At 37.9% G+C, this 18,145-nt stretch overlaps 1 long non-coding RNA gene across 1 annotated transcript in view; it reads left to right on the plus strand.

The window, feature by feature from the left end:
* Positions 1–18,145, plus strand: part of LOC130273259 (uncharacterized) — a 38,603-nt gene that overhangs the window by 4,807 nt on the left and 15,651 nt on the right. The window contains exon 3 of the long non-coding RNA XR_008843930.1: positions 677–822. This is a non-coding gene — a long non-coding RNA (uncharacterized LOC130273259). The remainder of the gene's footprint in view (positions 1–676; positions 823–18,145) is intronic.

Below are 18,145 nucleotides of genomic sequence, written 5' to 3' on the forward strand. Positions count from 1 at the left end.
ATTTGATACTCAGATATACAGTGCACCACCTATTTCCTGTAGAGCACTCCCATCCAAGTCTATTTAATACAGACATGTAATACTTTGAAAAAATACAAAGACAACTTCTTCTGCGAGTGTTAAAAAAGTCTTCCAAAATAAATTAAATATTTGTAGATTAATTATGCTGAAATCAATATGTTTGCTGAAAGAACCAAAGGCATCCAAGATATTTAGGAAAGCCAAATCAGAGGTATGAAGTGGTGTCCCCAGACAGTGCGGAGTGCCAGGAAGCATAAACTTAATAAGAAAACTAAAGGGTTTTCAGAATTATGAATTTACTTTATTCAAATCTAGTAAGCTTTCAGAAGGCTTCACAAAATAAAAATGGTAAGATGTTTGCATGTGTTTTCACACTTTCACTAGTCACTGCTCAGTAATGTTACATAGGCTACATGAGCTATAGTAGTTTAATTTGCACAATGAATTGTCTAATAAATATTACTCCATAGTTAAAGGGGTATTCCAGGAATGTTTTTCTATTTGACTATGCTACAGGGGATGTAAAGTTTGTGTAGTTCATAATATAGTGTCTGTACCTGTGTGTGACGGTTTTCTCACAATTCTTATGGGATTTTTGCCCCAATATTTATTTTTAACTGCATACAAAATTACTGTTGTCTCTGATTTTTCCCAGGTTGCAATGTGGCCAACACCTGACTTACTAGTCAGCTGATGACAGGGAGCCTGTCTGCTTCAATGGGTGGAGCAATCGCTTGGTGGGAGAGAGATCAATCTGCAACTGATGCAACAGCTGTAGGCACCCTGATTGAAAAACCACAGGTCTTTTAAATGGATGCAGCTCATTTATGTTTCAATGGGTGGGGTGGCTGATGTGTGGGAGGGAGGAAAATGGAATTATGGGATTTGTAGTAAAAAAAATTAAAATCAAACAGGAAATACCATTTCACAAAAAGCTAACCACAGTGTTATGGTAATCTCACAGCATAGCCATTTAGCCCCAAGACAAGCGCAGATCCTTCCTAAGCATGTCCATTACTGTCTACCAGGTATGTACTAAAATCACCTTATGGTGGAGTACTCCTTTAAATTTAGCACCTGTCACCAAACTAAACACTTAATATATTGTTCCATCCTTCCCTTCAATCCCATCCTTCCCTTCAATCCCCTGGTTGGACTTGATGGACGTATGTCTTTTTTCAACCATACTAACTATGTAACTATGTAACTATGTAATTATAAGACACTTTGCCATTTACTTGTTAAAATTATAAAATTATCAACGTTTTTAATGTGATTGAAAAAATGGCCACTAGGTGGCTCTGTTCTGTTCCTTGCGGCAAGTCAAACAGTTAGTTTGGTCTCCTCCCGACCTGGCAGGAGACAAAACTCAGGAAGTATATGCAGGGCATGGCGAGGCACAGCTCTCACAGGCTTCAGTGACATTGCGCCTACTGGGGAACACCCACATTCTCCTGCCGGGAGCTCACAAAGCTAGAAAAAAAATAAGGCAGGAGGGGTGTTAGGAGTAGTTGGGGAATATAATCTGAGTTAGTTTAGAAAATATGGTTTTAGGACAGGTACTATTTAACTCTTCAACAAGCGGACTCAGAGAGAGTATGAGAGTATGACTGGAGTGAGTGTGTTGTAGTTTTGTTTATTTATAATTCGGTTAATTTACTTGTATTTTTCTTTCATGTTTCTATAATATTGTTTATCTGATAAAAATCAATAAAAAGAATTATGAAGAAATATTACATAGGATTTAACCAGAATCAGTCTTGTCAATCATTGTTAGACAATGCAGTGGTCTCAAACTGTGGCCCTCCAGATGTTGCAAAACTTTAACTCCCAGCATGCATGGACAGAATGGACAGAAGCATGGACAGCATGCATGGACAGAAGTTTTGCAACAACTGGAGGGCCACAGTTTGAGACCATTGATTTAATGGGAACATGCAGTAGGTGCCAACTCACATGATATACAGTACCACTAACATACCGCAAATAAGGACAAAGACACATGAGAAACATAACTGTAAAGGAAGCTGTAATTTATTAAAGTCACATTGATAAAATATCTAAATAAATATGCCAGTAAATAAATATAAAATAAATAATGCTGACTTTATTAACCAAGCCCATTATGATCTTCAGGATCAGAGCATTTTTTGCCCATCTGACCACTGTCACTTTAACCCCTTAATGACCAACCCATTTTCACCTTAACCCCTTAAGGACTCAGCCCATTTTGGCCTTAAGGACTCAGACAATTTAATTTTTACGTTTTCATTTTTTCCTCCTCGCCTTCTAAAAATCATAACTCTTTTATATTTTCATCCACAGACTAGTATGAGGGCTTGTTTTTTGCACGACCAGTTGTCCTTTGTAATGACATCACTCATTATATCATAAAATGTATGGCGCAACCAAAAAACACTATTTTTGTGGGGAAATTAAAACGAAAAACGCAATTTTGCTAATTTTGGAAGGTTTCGTTTTCACGCCGTACAATTTATGGTAAAAATGACGTGTGTTCTTTATTCTGAGGGTCAATACGATTAAAATGATACCCATTATTATATACTTTTATATTATTGTTGCGCTTAAAAAAAATCACAAACTTTTTAACCAAATTAGTACGTTTATAATCCCTTTATTTTGATGACCTATAACTTTTTTATTTTTCCTTATAAGCGGCGGTATGGGGGCTCATTTTTTGCGCCATGATCTGTACTTTTTTTTGATACCACATTTGCATATAAAAAACTTTTAATACATTTTTTATAATTTTTTTTTAATAAAATGTATTAAAAAAGTAGGAATTTTGGACTTTTAAAAATTTTTTTCGTTCACCGTACGGGATCATTAACATTTTATTTTAATATTTCGGACATTTACGCACGCGGCGATACCAAATATGTCTATAAAAAATGTTTTTTACGCTTTTTGGGGGTAAAATAGGAAAAAACGGACGTTTTACTTTTTTATTGGGGAAGGGGATTTTTCACTTTTTTTTTACTTTTACTTTTACATTTTTTTTACATTTTTTTTTACACTTGAATAGTCCCCATAGGGGACTATTCATAGCAATACCATGATTGCTAATACTGATCTGTTCTATGTATAGGACATAGAACAGATCAGTATTATCGGTCATCTCCTGCTCTGGTCTGCTCGATCACAGACCAGAGCAGGAGACGCCGGGAGCCGCACGGAGGAAGGAGAGGGGACCTCCGTGCGGCGTTATGAATGATCGGATCCCCGCAGCAGCGCTGCGGGCGATCCGATCGTTCATTTTAATCGCGAACTGCCGCAGATGCCGGGATCTGTATTGATCCCGGCACCTGAGGGGTTAATGGCGGACGCCCGCGAGATCGCGGGCGTCGGCCATTGCCGGCGGGTCCCTGGCTGCGATCAGCAGCCGGGATCAGCCGCGCATGACACGGGCATCGCTCCGATGCCCGCGGTTATGCTTAGGACGTAAATGTACGTCCTGGTGCGTTAAGTACCACCTCACCAGGATGTACATTTACGTCCTGCGTCCTTAAGGGGTTAAGAACCCAAGCATTTTTTGCATATCTGACCACTGTCACTTTTAGCATTAATAACTCTGGGATGCTTTTACTTTTCATTCTGATTCCGAGGTTGTTTTTTTGTGCATATTCTACTGTATGTTAATGATAAGTTTTTGTTGATACTTGCATCACTTCTTGATGGAAAATTCCAAAATGTTATAAAAAAATTTGAAAATGTTATTTATTTTTTTTTACTCTGCTCTGCTTATAAGGAAAATGGACATTCCAAATAAATGATATATTGATTCACATATACAATATGTCTACTTTATGTCTGCATCATAAAGTTGACATGTTTTTACTTTTAGAAGACATCAGAGGGCTTCAAAGTATAGCAGCAATTTTCTAATTTTTCACAACATTTTTATAATCGGAATTTTTCAGGGACCAGTTTTGAAGTGGATTTGAAGGGCCTTCATACTAGAAATACCCCATAAATGACCCCATTATAAAAACTGCACCCTCAAAGTATTCAAAATGACATTCAGTAAGTGTCTTAAACCTTTAGGTGCTTCACAGGAATAGCAGCAAAGTGAAGGAGAAAATTCAAAATCTTAATTTTTTACACTCGCATGTTCTTGTAGACCCAGTTTTTGAATTTTTACAAGGGGTAAAATGAGAAAAATCCCCCTACAATTTGTAACCCAATTTCTCTCGAGTAAGGAAAAACCTAATATGTGGATTTTAAGTGCTCTGTGGGTGCACTAGAGGGCTCAGAAGGGAAGGAGCAAAAATAGTATTTTGGAGAGTGAATTTTTCTGAAATGGTTTTTGGGGGGCATGTCACATTTAGGAACCCCCTGTTGTGCCAGAACAGCAAAAAAAAACAAAAAAAAACACATGGCATACTATTTTGGAAATGACACCCCTCAAGGAACGTAATAAGGGGTACAGTGAGCCTTTACACCCCACGGGATTTTGACGACTTTTCGTTAAATTTGGATGTGTAAATGATTTTTTTCACAAAAATGCTGTTTTTTTCCCAACATTTAACATTTTTACAAGGGGTAATAGGAGAAAATGCTGCCCAAAATTTGTAACCTCATCTCTTCTGAGTATGGTAATACTCCATGTGTGGACATCAAGTGCACTGCTGGCGCACTACAATGCTCAGAAGAGAAGGAGTCACATTCGGCTTTTGGAAAGTAAATTTTGCTGAAATGGTTTTTGGGGGGGCATGTTGCATTTAGGAAGCCCCTATGGTGCCAGAACAGAAAAAAAAATACAGGTGTTTGACAAATTTTCGCTAAAGTTGGATGTGAAAAATAAAAAATGTATTTTTCTCACTAAAATGCTGGTGTTACCCCAAATTTTTCATTTTCACAAGGGGTAATAGTAGAAAAAGTCTCCAAAAATTTGTAACACCATTTTCTGAGTAAGGAAATACCCATATGTGGATGTAAAGTGCTCTGCGGGCGAACTACAATGCTCAGAAGAGAAGGAGCGCCAGTGAGCTTTTGGAGAGAGAATTTGTTTGGAATAGAAGTTGGGGGCTATGTGCGTTTCCAAAGTCCTCCGTGGTGCCAGAACAGTGGACATGTGACCCCATTTTGGAAACTACACCCTCACAGAATTTAATAAGGGGGACAGTGAGCATTTAAAATAAAATACATTTTTCATTTACATGGACCACTGATCAAAAAATATGTCAGACACATGTGGGGTGTAAATGCTCACTGTACCCCTTATTAAATTCCATGAGGGGTGTAGTTTTCAAAATGGGGTCACATGTGTTTTTTTTTTTTTTACTATTCTGGCACCATGGGGGCTTTGTAAATGCCCACGGCCTTCAATTTTAGCCAAATTCTCTCTTCAAAAGCCCAATGGAGCTCCTTCTCTTCTGAGCCCTGTAGTGCACCACTTTACGTCCACATATGGGGTAGTTATATACTCAGAAGTGGTTTTACAAATTATGGGGAGCTTTTTTACTGTTACGCCTTGTGAAAATGAAAAATTTGGCATAACACCAGCATTTTAGTGAATATGTTTTTTTCATTTTCACATCCAGCTTTAGCTAAAACATCTGTGGGGTGTTAAGGCTCACTATACCCCTTGTTGCGTTCTGTAAAGGGTGTAGTTTCCAAAATGGGGTCACATGTGGGTGTTTTGTTTTTTTGCGTTTATGTCAGAACTGCTGTAACGATCCGCCACCAAGTGCAAATCACCTCAAATGTACATGGTGCGCTCTCACTTCTGAGCCTTGTTGTGCACCCGAAGAGCATTTTACGTCCACATATGGGGTATTTCCGTACTCAGGACAAATTGCGTTACAAATTTTGTGGGTCATTTTTTTCCTTTTACCTCCTGTGAAAATGAAAAGTATGGGGCAACACCAGCATGTCAGTGTAAAAAAAAATTTTATATATAAAAAAATGTTGGAGTAGACCCCAATTTTACTTTTTCATAAGGGGTGAAAGGAGAAAAAGCAGCCCCCCAAAATTTGTTAGGCAATTTCTCCCGAGTACGAAAATTCCCCCATATGTGACCCTAATCTGAGTGCCATGCGCATTTGAGGGACTAAATTAGGGATTTGCATGGGGAAGGACCCCCCCCCCCTCACAAAGAAGAGTCAGTCTGGGTTGATTTAACTCTAAAAAATGTTTAGTTAACACATAAATTACACGTGTACTAAGTTTCTTTGAAATAAATCCAGCTATTTGGAGGTTATGCTGAAACATACACACACACAGACATACATATATAAATATATATATATATATATATATATATATATATATATATATATACATAGATACATACACACACATATATATATATATATATATATATATATATATATATATATATATATATACATACATACACACAGTAAGTTTGATATATGTAGATGAAAAGAACTGAGCCTGATACATTACATATGTGGATAAGGCTTTAAAGGCTAGTGGGGCTAGTAGTGTTGCTCGCGAATATTCGCAATTCTAATTTTATTCGCGAATATCGCATATTCGCGAATTCGCGAATATTCGCGAATATAGCGCTATATATTCGTAATTACGAATATTTGTTTGTTTTTATTATTTTTTTTTTTTTTTCACAGTACACTTCACAGTGATCATCCCTCTCTGTTTCCAGCTTATGTGGTGTAAGAAGGCTCTAATACTACTGTGTGAGACTGGTGTGCGAATCTTTGCATATGCGAAAATTTGCATATGCAAATTTTCGCATATGCGAAGTTTTGCTTATGCTAATTTTTGTATATGCAAATTTTCGCGTATGTTAATTTTCGCACACGCGAATATACGCATATGCGAAAATAAAACGATAATATTACGAATATGCGAATATTCGCGAATATGACGAATATTCGTCCATATATTCGCGAATTTGAATATGGCCTATGCCGCTCAACACTAGTTAGCAGCATATTTTCAGATGAATCAGAGGTTGCCCTCACACCACAGCCCAGATTCAGTACTGTAGTTATACAGTAGATTAGATTGTAATATGTAATGTTTTAAAGTTTTAGTATAATATGCATGTTAGAAATGGTCCACCTACATGCTGCCTCACATGTCAATCCCCTTCAGGAGCTTCTAATGTAGACAAGGAGTGAGTGACTTGGTAAATCTAAGTGACTGATGACAGCAGCCGGAGAATTGACTGAATGACAGATGAAACTGAATGAGAATTCTCCTTATAAAACATGTCACTTCTTGTTGATTTCACACTCGCTGTGAGATGTTTGTCCTATGTGTCTAAATTTCAACCTGAGCATATTTATTGGTGTCATTTATATAGTGTTATTAGAATTAAAGATCATCAGACACATCATTGCAAAAGGAGATATATAATAAGGTATTTTAAGGTATGTGAAAAACATTTACTGCCTTTTTTTGCCTTTTTAAAGTGCTAGCGAGTAGTGTTGAGCGGCATAGGCCATATTCGCAAAAAATATATATGCGATATTCGCAAAAAATATTCGAATTGCGAGTATTCGCGAGCAACACTACTAGCGAGAGGTCTGTGCAAAAATGCCAATGTAAACCCCAAATCTAGAGCACAGAGGGGGAAGGAATTTATAATGGGCAGTGCCAGAGTTTTTGACTTTAAACATTAATCTAGTGAAAGATTTGAGCCAACACGATACAACTTATCAAATTAATAATATATTTTTTGCCCATGGTGGATACAGTGAATGTCCAATCTTAAATGGGGCTTTAAAGGGGCACTCCGGCCCTAGGCATCTTATCCCGTATCCAAAGGATGGGGATAAGATGTCAGATCGTCGGGGTCCCTTCGCTGGGGACCCCCGCAATATAGCAAGCAGCACCCACCTGTAACTGCTTCCGGAAGCGCTGGAGGCTCTCAGGCTAATTCCTCCGACCACAGGGACAGAAGATCGTGATGTCATGACTCCGCCCCTGTGTGATGTCCCGTCCCGCCACCTCAATGCAAGTCTATGTGAGGAAGATCATGACATCACGATCTTCCATCCCCGTGGTCGGGAGGAATTAGCCTGAGAGCCTCCAGCGCTTCCGGAAGCAGTTACAGGTGGGTGCTGCTTGCTATATTGCGGGGGTCCCCAGCGGCGGGACCCCGGCGATCTGACATCTTATCCCCTATCCTTTGGATAGGGAATAAGATGTCTAGGGGCAGAGTACCCCTTTAAATGGTGATTAATTTAACCTGCATTTTTTATAACTTGCATTGCTCCATTTCTTTATACAGCAGGTGAAATTAGTATTAAACACATCAAAAACATTTTCACTAAATAGTGTTTCTTTGAGACAACAGTACCTGCTAATTTCAGGTCTTTTTGAAGCTCTCCACAAGTGGCCCCTGGCTCTTGGACAACTCTTCTGATTATTCTTCTCACTCGTCTGTCAAAAATCCTGTGAGGAGCCCCTGATAGAAGCAAATTTATGGTGAAATGATTGTCTTTTCACTTCTGTATTATGGCCCCAACAGTGCTCACTGGAACATTCAGAAGGTTAGAAATGCGTCTGTAAGCAACACCAGTGTTATGTTTTGTACCAATTAGGTTGTCAAGATCTTGAGACAGCTCTTTGCTTTTACTTATCATGATATGTGTTTTGTGTGCTGTATTGGCTTTCCATGCTTTTTTTGCACATCCTTTTCGTCATGTGTTGAATACTGTGTTGTTTCATACTATTACACAGAACTGAATTTCTGAGCTTCTTTGTTTTGTTTTTATTTATTTTTTTATTTTTTTTATGTATGAATTACTTGGGATGTTACCAACATTTGGTGAAAATTTCATGTCAAAAGAACTTTTAGAAATGTAGCATATTTAGTTAAAAAAAATGTGACATGTTTGATACTTATTTTACTCTTTGCATATTTTTATTTTATCTTAGTCAGAGTTCTATTTTTATGGTACTAAGCTCCAACAATTTTTTCATATCTTTTTTTGTACTGTACATTATTTTGGCTGTAGCCACATTATCTGTTTGCTTCACTGCATTTAGAGAAATGCTTTACAGCAGGTCAGATAAATATAAGAAACTATGGACTGGAATGGGCCTGTTGACTTCTATGGAATAGTTTTCTACACCTGTAACCTGTGCAGAGGTCATTGTGCAGGGAGGGGGGAAGGTGAGATTTTTTTATGAAACCATTGCCTATTGTGAATAGCCTGATCCCATCTTATCTGAAAATCCCATCTTATTAACTTTCACTGTAATTCTTTGTGTGATAATATTGAGGAGACTGCTGAAAGGTTTTCTCTACAAAATAGGAAGTGCCAGATTATTATTAGACTTAAAGGCCAGACTGAAAACTACAAGATTCCAGGATTAGTTTATATAATATAGATTGAAAAATTGAAGATTAAAAAAAAAAATCACCAAAACTTCATAAAAATGTATTTATCATAATGGGGAAGGTTTATCAATCAGCCTGAAACCCTAACTGTCAGTTTTTTCCCATAACAACCAATTGCAGCTCAACTTTCATATCTTAACGAGCTCTTGTAAAGTGAAAGTTGAGCTGTGATTGGTTGCTATGGGAAAAATAGACAATTAGGGTTCTAGGTTGATTGATAAATATTAACTAATAACTTGATTTAAATAATAGATCATTTTCTGCTGACCCTTTCTTTTCATTTCTGGAGTAGTTTGCCTCTTATCTTGTTGAGTTATTTTGTTTCTGTATTTACATTCATTATTACCCATTGCATAATTTAAAGCCGTTCCTACTCACAAAATCTAAGTAATTGTAACAAAAAAATAAAAACTTACAGTGTCTACTTTTTATAAATATATTTAGAAAAAAAACATAGACTTTATGTTCAAAAGAGAATACAAAAGTCACAGGCTATGAGAACACAAAAGGTTAGAAGTCCCACAGTTTATAAAGCCTTTAAAAAAAAAAAAAAAACTCTATATGCTTAGAAGATAAATGGGAGAAAGGAAACGTGTTTTAATGAAACCCAGGCTACATACAGTATTTGAGATATGCCTCCCTCAAAATGTTGAGATTTATTCTGTGCATGCCTTGTTTCATGCTGAGTGTTGTTTTGACTCTTCTACAGCTCCTCCTTTTATAATGTAAAGATTTAGCTTTACATGCACAGTCAGTTGTTTTTGTAAAACTTGGCATTGGATGGTTGCCATGTTATTTTTGATAAAAGTGGAATTCTTTGCTGTCTGCAGGGCTCACCCTTGGGGCTGGTGCAAGATGCAAACTTATATCAAGGCATCTCCAGTTTGCAAACTTTGTATTCCCCTGGTCCCTTCCCGTACTGGTTTTGGAAGATCATGCACAGCTTGAGAACCCATTTCTCATCTAAACAAATGCCAGAAGACCTTTTTAATTTTTTTTACAACCATGTCAAAAAAATAATATTGACTGCCAAAGTCATGTGACTGGGCTTGCCTCCTCAGAGTCATAAAGTAGGCTCGATGTCTGTTATCAATTTCTCTGGGGTTATCCAGGGAATACTGGGGAGATTCAGATCCAAGTTATAAATGACAACTCAAAGCTGCAAAGGCTTTTGAAGCTGGTACCCATGACAACATTAATGTGACAGACTGCCCTTCATTGCTTTTGTAGCCTATCTAAAAATGCAATGAAGAATGCTGGGAAATAACTTTTTCTTTTTTTCACACCATAAGGTCACACAGACAGAAAGCAAAACCCTTTGTTGTCGATGTGGTCATACCTATTATTATTTTAGGCATTAGAAAGTAATGAGAGTATTAGTGTTGCCTGTATCTAAAGGTAATATTAAGTGTATAAATGATAAACAAGTAATAATATAATCCATTATTTAAAATATTTATGGCTAGAAACATCTATGAGTCAGAGTTGGAAAGCACAGTTAAACATTAGAATTTTAAGCAACAATAGTCCTCAATTTCTCATTGTAAAATCAGTTAATGTAGTATCACAAAGTTGCCACAAAATTAATAAATAATGATAATAATAAATATTAGAGATGAGCAAACTTTTAATAATTTGATTCGGGCGATTCGACAAATTTTCCCCAAAAATTCGGTTTGGGTCTAATTATTCGTGGTGAATCTATGTTAAAAATGGCTATTTCTGACCTACAGAGAGACTCAATAAGAGTGTAGAACACTTTGCTGTGTTCTAACACACATATGGAGTGTGCTGGGGTAGTGAAATAATACTGTTATTCAGTATGACATGCAGATTACAGGCATCACAATTAGAATCACTGCCGCAGAGTGGCACAATGACAGAGCCTGGAGGTGGCATCAGTATGAGGAGACCATATAGTGGCTGAATGACACAGCGTGGAGGTGTTGGCAGCATGAGGAGACCATATAATGGCTGAATGACACAGCTTGGATGTGGCTGAAGCATGAGTAGACATGTAGTGGCTAAATGACACCGCCTGGAGGTGTTGGCAGCATGAGAAGACCATATAGGGGCTAGATGACATAACGTGATGGTGTTGGCAGCATGAAAAGACCATATAGTGGCTTAATGACACAGTGTGGAGGTGTTGGCAGCATGAGGAAACCATATATTGGCTGAATGACAGAGCATGGAGGTGTTGGTAGCATGAGGAGACCATATAGTGGCTAAATGACACTGTGGAGGTGTTGGCAGCATGAGGAGACATATAGTGGCTGAATGACACAGCGTGGAGATGTTGGCAGCATGAGACCATATAGTGGCTGAATGACACAGTGTTTAGATGTTGGCAGCACGGGGAGACCATTTGGTTGCTGAATGACACAGTGTGGAGCTGGCAGCAGCATGAGTGGACACTAGGGCTTCACAATCCCTAAGATTAAAAGATGAGTTTTGAAATTTAAATTGAAGATTTATTGTAGTGTTATCATAAAAATTTTTAGGCCCATACCCAGGCCTAGCAGCATCAGTAAACCATATATTGGCTGAATGACACAGCCTGGAGGTGGCTGAATCATGAGGAGACCCTATAGTGGCTGAATGACACAGCCTAGAGGTGGCTGGAGCATGATGAGTCTATATAGTGTCTGAATGGCACAGCCTGGAGTTGGCAGAAGCATCAGGAGACCATTGAAATTTAAGATTTTTAAATTTAAATGTAAGATTTTGAAATTGAGATTTTTGCACCCAAGTTTTAGTGCCCCGGGGCCCAGGTGTGTACAAAGGACCAAATTTAACAAAGAGTCACATGTCACATAGCGGCACAATGACAGAGCCTGGAGTTGCATCAGTATGAGGAGACCATATAGTGGCTGAATGACTGCCTGGAGTATGTGGCAGCATGAGGAGACTATATAGTGACTGAATGACACAGCATGGAGGTGGTTGAATCATGAGGAGACCATTGAAATTTAAGATTTTTAAATTAAAATTTAAGATTTTGAAATTGAAATTGAGGATTTTGAAATTGAAATTTTAACTCCCAAGTTTTAGCGTCCCAGGCCCCGGCGTGTGGGTACAAAGGACCAAATTTAACAAGGAGTCACATGTCACATGGCAGGACAATGAGAGAGCCTTGAGGTGGCAGCAGCAGCATGAGGGCCATGCCAACTGAGGGTTAAGTCTGAGGAACCCACTGACTGTTGATTGTGGGTGTCGGATGTCACTTGGGATGAAGTGGATGACCGAGTGAACAGATCAATCACGGCTGCTGGGTTGCTGGTCGAGAAACCACTGCTAGCTGACGCAGGGGGCTCAGACCTCTCACTGCGACTAGGCCTCTGCCACACCACTGTGCACGTCCTGGCACTACTCTGCCTGATATACTGATTGCGTATATGAGGGGAGTATAATACGCTTCACTACGCTTAAAACAGTATTTATCTAGAACAGCAGCAGGTGTGTAATATTGGCTGTCCTTTCACAGTATATAGGCCCTTGCCAGATTAACAGGTACAAAATAGTACATTACTTAGATGTAGGTATGTGGTATGCACTTCTGAGGGCAGAAAAATGTGCTACAGTACGCTTAAAAATATTTATTTTTACCTGTGTCCCAGATTCCAAAATTCCTTTATAATCAGAAAACTACCTGACATTCAAAATAAAAAAATGATGCATACGTTCTCTGAAGAAAAGGATCCTTCATTAGATGACATTATGAGTATTGTGTGTTCCAGTGACATTAGCTCATCGGAGGAACAGAAAAACATGATACAACTTAATTCTGCAACTGAAGAACCACAACAAAGAATGAATGACTTAAAGCCTACTGGAACTGAGGAACTTCAAAATGGTAAATCTACCACCTGGAATAGTCAGTCAATTCCAACAGCCGTTGGTCAGTATCCACAGTTCCTTTGGTATCAACATGGCAATAATGCTGGGAGAGTAACTCAAGGATACCACATGTTTCCTACAATACACAGTCAACCAGTCCTTATAATCAGTCATCTGCATTTGCAGTGCCAAATTCCTATGATACAAACCAGCCTTACTCTGATTTCAATGGACAGATTTAAAGGGGTTATCCAGGAAAAAACTTATATATATATATATATATATATATATATATATATATGGCTCCAGAAAATTAAACAGATTTTTTAATTACTTCTATTACAAAATCTTAATCCTTTCAGTACTTATGAGTAGTGTTGAGCGGCATAGGCCATATTCGAATTCGCGAATATTCGCGAATATATGGACGAATATTCGTCATATTCGCGAATATTCGCATATTCGTAATATTCTCATTTTATTTTCGCATATGCGAAAATTTACATGTGCGAAAATTTGCATATACAATAATTCGCATAGGCAAAAAATAGCATATGCAAATGTTCGCATATGCGAAAATTCGCACGCCAGTCTCACACTGTAGTATTAGAGCCTTCTTACACCACATAAGCTGGAAGAAGAGAGGGATGATCACTGTGATGTGTACTGTGAAAAAACAAACAAAAAAAAAACGAATATTCGTAATTACGAATATATAGCGCTATATTCGCGAATATTCGCGAATTCGCGAATATGTGATATTCGCGAATAAAATTCGAATTGCGAATATTCGCGAGCAACACTACTTATGAGCTGATGAAGTTGAGTTGTTCTCTTTTGCTCTCTGATGACACCTGTCTCTGGAACTGTCCAGAGTAGAAGCAAATCCCTATAGCAAAACTCTTCTACTCTGTGTAGTTCCCGAGATAAGCAGAGATGTCAGCAGAGAGTATTGTTGCCAGACAGAAAACAACAACTCAACTTCAACAGCTGGTAATTATTGAAAGGATTAAGATTTTTTAATAGAAGTAATTAACAAATCTGTTCAACTTTCTGGAGCCAGTTGATATAAAAAAAAGTTATTTCCTGGAATACCCCTTTAAGCACAGATTAATTCAGTTTCTGGCCCCTTTGGTGCCAATTTGCCATACAATTATGCAGATCCATTCTCTTCTTCAAATCAGAATCCAGTGCCAAATCCATACTCTTATAGTTCTACTGGAAATACAGGCTGGCCATGGAGTTCTTGGCAATAATGAAGAAAAAACGATGAAAGATGAAAAAAAAATGAAAAGTAAAAAAAAAAAACATGATCTCTGGATTCAATATCTGAATTTTTAATTGTAAAACATTTGCAGTTGACTACTTGCAGTAGAACTATTTATGCCAATGACATTTATAGTTTTTTTGGCACATTTGTTAACTGTGCTAACTTTTTTGTATGTTTTTGCATTATATTATCTTAAGTTAAGATGTCTCACCAGTATTTCATTTTCATGAGCAAAATACTTATTTTTATATATTTTTCCATTTTTATACAAGAGTTTTCCTCAGGGCACTTGCTTAAAGTATCTATAACTATTTTATATATTTGTTTGTTAGGAGTCACAATATATGATTGTGTTGTTTTGTAATTTTTATTTATATTTGCAAGATTTTGTGATTTAAATAATTGTTTTGTGTTTGCTGTCTTGTGTTATAAAACTGAATTGACAACTTTTAAGCTTTTAAGTGAAAATGAAGTCAACACCCTTATCATCTGTTGAGCAGCGATTAAAAAGTGAAATAGTTAGCTTAAGAAAATATACCCTTTGAAAAAGTTTGGGGGGTTTGGTGTTCACCATCAAAGGGGAAAAAAAATTATTTTTGCACAACACCAGCAGTACACAACAGCCTCAGCACACAGTTGCTGTGTAATAAACCCAAAATTGCACTCTCTCACAGACTATTATGAATGGAATGCTGGGTATGTATTATAATGTCTACATATTAGTATAACCAGCAGATGATTTGTTGTGGAACAAAGAGGGCAGAAAAATGGACTACAGTATGCTTAAAAAACGTTTTGGAGTAAAACACCAGCCTGTGATTACTTTTGCCTGGACTTTCACAGTATCTAGGCCCTTGACAGATTAACAGGTGCAAAATAGTACACCACTTAGATGTAGGCATGTGATATGAGGGCAAAAAAATTGAGCTACAATACGCAAAAAAAAAAAAATGCCCACAGCACCAGCAATACACAACAATTCTGGAGCACACAGTCACTGTGTACTAAACAAAAAATTGCAAAAAAACTCTCTCTCAAATACTATTAGAAATGGACTGCTGGGTATGGATTATACAGTCTACAGACGAGTATAACCAGCAGACCAGTTGTTGTCGAACAAAGTCACAGATTTGCCCTAAAAAATTATTCCTCCCACCTGTGAAAATGTTTCTGTAGCTGAGGCAACACACAGCTCTCTGCCCCTCTCTGTAATACAATGCTGTTCACAGTCACTGAGGGGTTAATCACAGCAGTAAGAATTGATTTCTGTGCAAAAACGCTGTGCTCTGTGTACTACAGAAGGCTGAGGTGACTAAGAGGTGAAATGCTGCTGCAACAAGCTTTTCTGTGTAACACACTAAGACAGCGATGTCCGTTCTATCTCTCTCTGCAGTGTAATGAATGAAATGATGAGCTGCAAAATGGCTGCCGTGTATATAGGGCTGTGACATCACAGGGGTGACTGGCTGCTGATAGGCTGCATCCTGCATGTGATTCAGGGTCATCCCGCCTACTCCCCTTCCCGCCTTCCCAGCATTCCTTGCCCCATGTATTGACATCCGCCATTTTAGATGCCCTGGAGCCTGGACCGCAGTAAATGGAGTTTAATGAAGCGATTCGCGTGATATTCGCATTCGTTGCAAATCAAATTTTTCATGAAATTTGTATTGAATTCGGGTTTATCAGCTTCGATTCGCTCATCTCTAATAAACATGAATATGGAAAAAAAACATAATAATAATGACAAAAATAATAATAATAATAATAATAATAAAAGAAGAAAAAATGTTTTTGATAATATTTATAGTTACTGGTAAAGTGTATTATTTCATGTCTTTGCATCCATTTTAAGAAGTAGAAATTAAGAAATGTGCATGGCCTGTGTCTAATAACACCTTTTTTTGTCAATGCCAATGCCTTACTGTACATCCACTAGCAGAGGTGTACTGCACTATGATTAAATAGTGCTCCAGAGGATCAGGTTGGGGGTTGAGCCCTGACGCCGTGCAGTCACAGAAGGAGTTTGGGTATGTTGGGGTCCAGCAGTGCTTCATTACTCTACACTGCACAGTTATAAATGAAAGCTATTATTTTACTCTTAGCATCAGGGCCTCTGAGGGCAGTACCAGCTGTACTGCCCTGATCACAGCCCTGCAAACAGGGACAAAAAACATCTGGTCTGACCCTAAATAGTGGGCAAAAATATTTACCCACTCGGCAAACCCCCAAATATAAGATACTTCAAAATATACTAATAGGTTTATATTGCGATTATGAGGTTTAGATTGTGAGAGTGGACAAGGACCAATTTAAGTGTACATAGCTGCATAATCTGTGTGCATTATATATATAAAATAAAGAATTATTATTCTAAGGAAGGGTACCAGTACATACTGTACTGCCCTGATAAAAGCCTGGTGAACTGGTATGAAAACAACTGGTCTGAACTTAAAGGGGTACTCCGCTGCTCATCGTTTGGAACAAACTGTTCCGAATGCTGGAGCCAGCGCCGGGAGCTCGTAACATCATAGCCCCATCCCCACATGACATCATGCAACGCCCCCTCAATGTAAGTCTATGGGAGGGGGCGTGACAGCCATCACACCCCCCCCCTGCATTGAGGGGGCGGGGTGTGAAGTTTGTTCCAAATGCTGAGCAGCGGAGTACCCCTTTAAATAATGGGCCAAGATCTCCACCCACTCAGCAAACCCCAAGCATAAAATTATGAAAAGTGACCGGCACATACAATATAAAAAATATACAACCAAAATCCAAAAATTAGACAAATATGACCAGCAACTGAATGTCCTAAGTGGGGGCCAAAACCTCATCCATATCGCCACTGCACAAGTGCTCCATTAGTCACCACATGATTGTGTGTTTTCACCTGAATTTTATGATCCAGATCGGATCCAGACCCCCCCCCCCCCGGCTGGGGAGGCATAGGTAAAGTGCGGGAGTGAGAAAAAATACTATTTTTTTTCCCCTCTGGATAAGCTCTTTCATAATGTTCTCTTGAAAAATAGACACCATTAAATTCTGCGCACTTCTGAAATGCCTATTCTTACATTATTTGAATTTAAAATATCTTTAATCAATGCACTGCAATATATACCATACTGAAAATATTATTGTTGTCAGTCGATGACCATGAAATTCTCTTAAACTTCTAGATGTCTTGTCATCATCAAAACAGTAAAAAGCTGAATCGTTTTCAATACTCTTTGTCTTGGCAAGCATTTTGTTGTAACTATTTTTAGTATTTTTTCACTGCACTGAAGCTCTGCCTAAGTATGCAGCATCCGATTGTGAAATGATACAAGCAAATCCACATGTACTGTATGTCTCATATGTTTTAGTCATCAAGAACTCAATGGAAATGTCATTTTTATCCTGAGTCCACATCGAGGACCCAGAAAATGGTTCCTCAGATTGTATTCCTATTAAAAATTCCAGATTTATGTGCTGAATTTAAAACATAAAGAAGCCAGCCATATTGTCACATATAAAATGGATATAGTTGTGTCATAGTGCAGAGATTATAAATACTATATCATGATGTCACAGTATAGCTACAATAAACGTGTGATCTCAATATAGCAATAATAAGTTGTGATATATACAGTATATACACAAGGATAAGAAATATTCTG

The sequence above is a fragment of the Hyla sarda genome, chromosome 5 (genome assembly GCF_029499605.1).
Source record: "Hyla sarda isolate aHylSar1 chromosome 5, aHylSar1.hap1, whole genome shotgun sequence".
NCBI lineage: Eukaryota > Metazoa > Chordata > Amphibia > Anura > Hylidae > Hyla > Hyla sarda.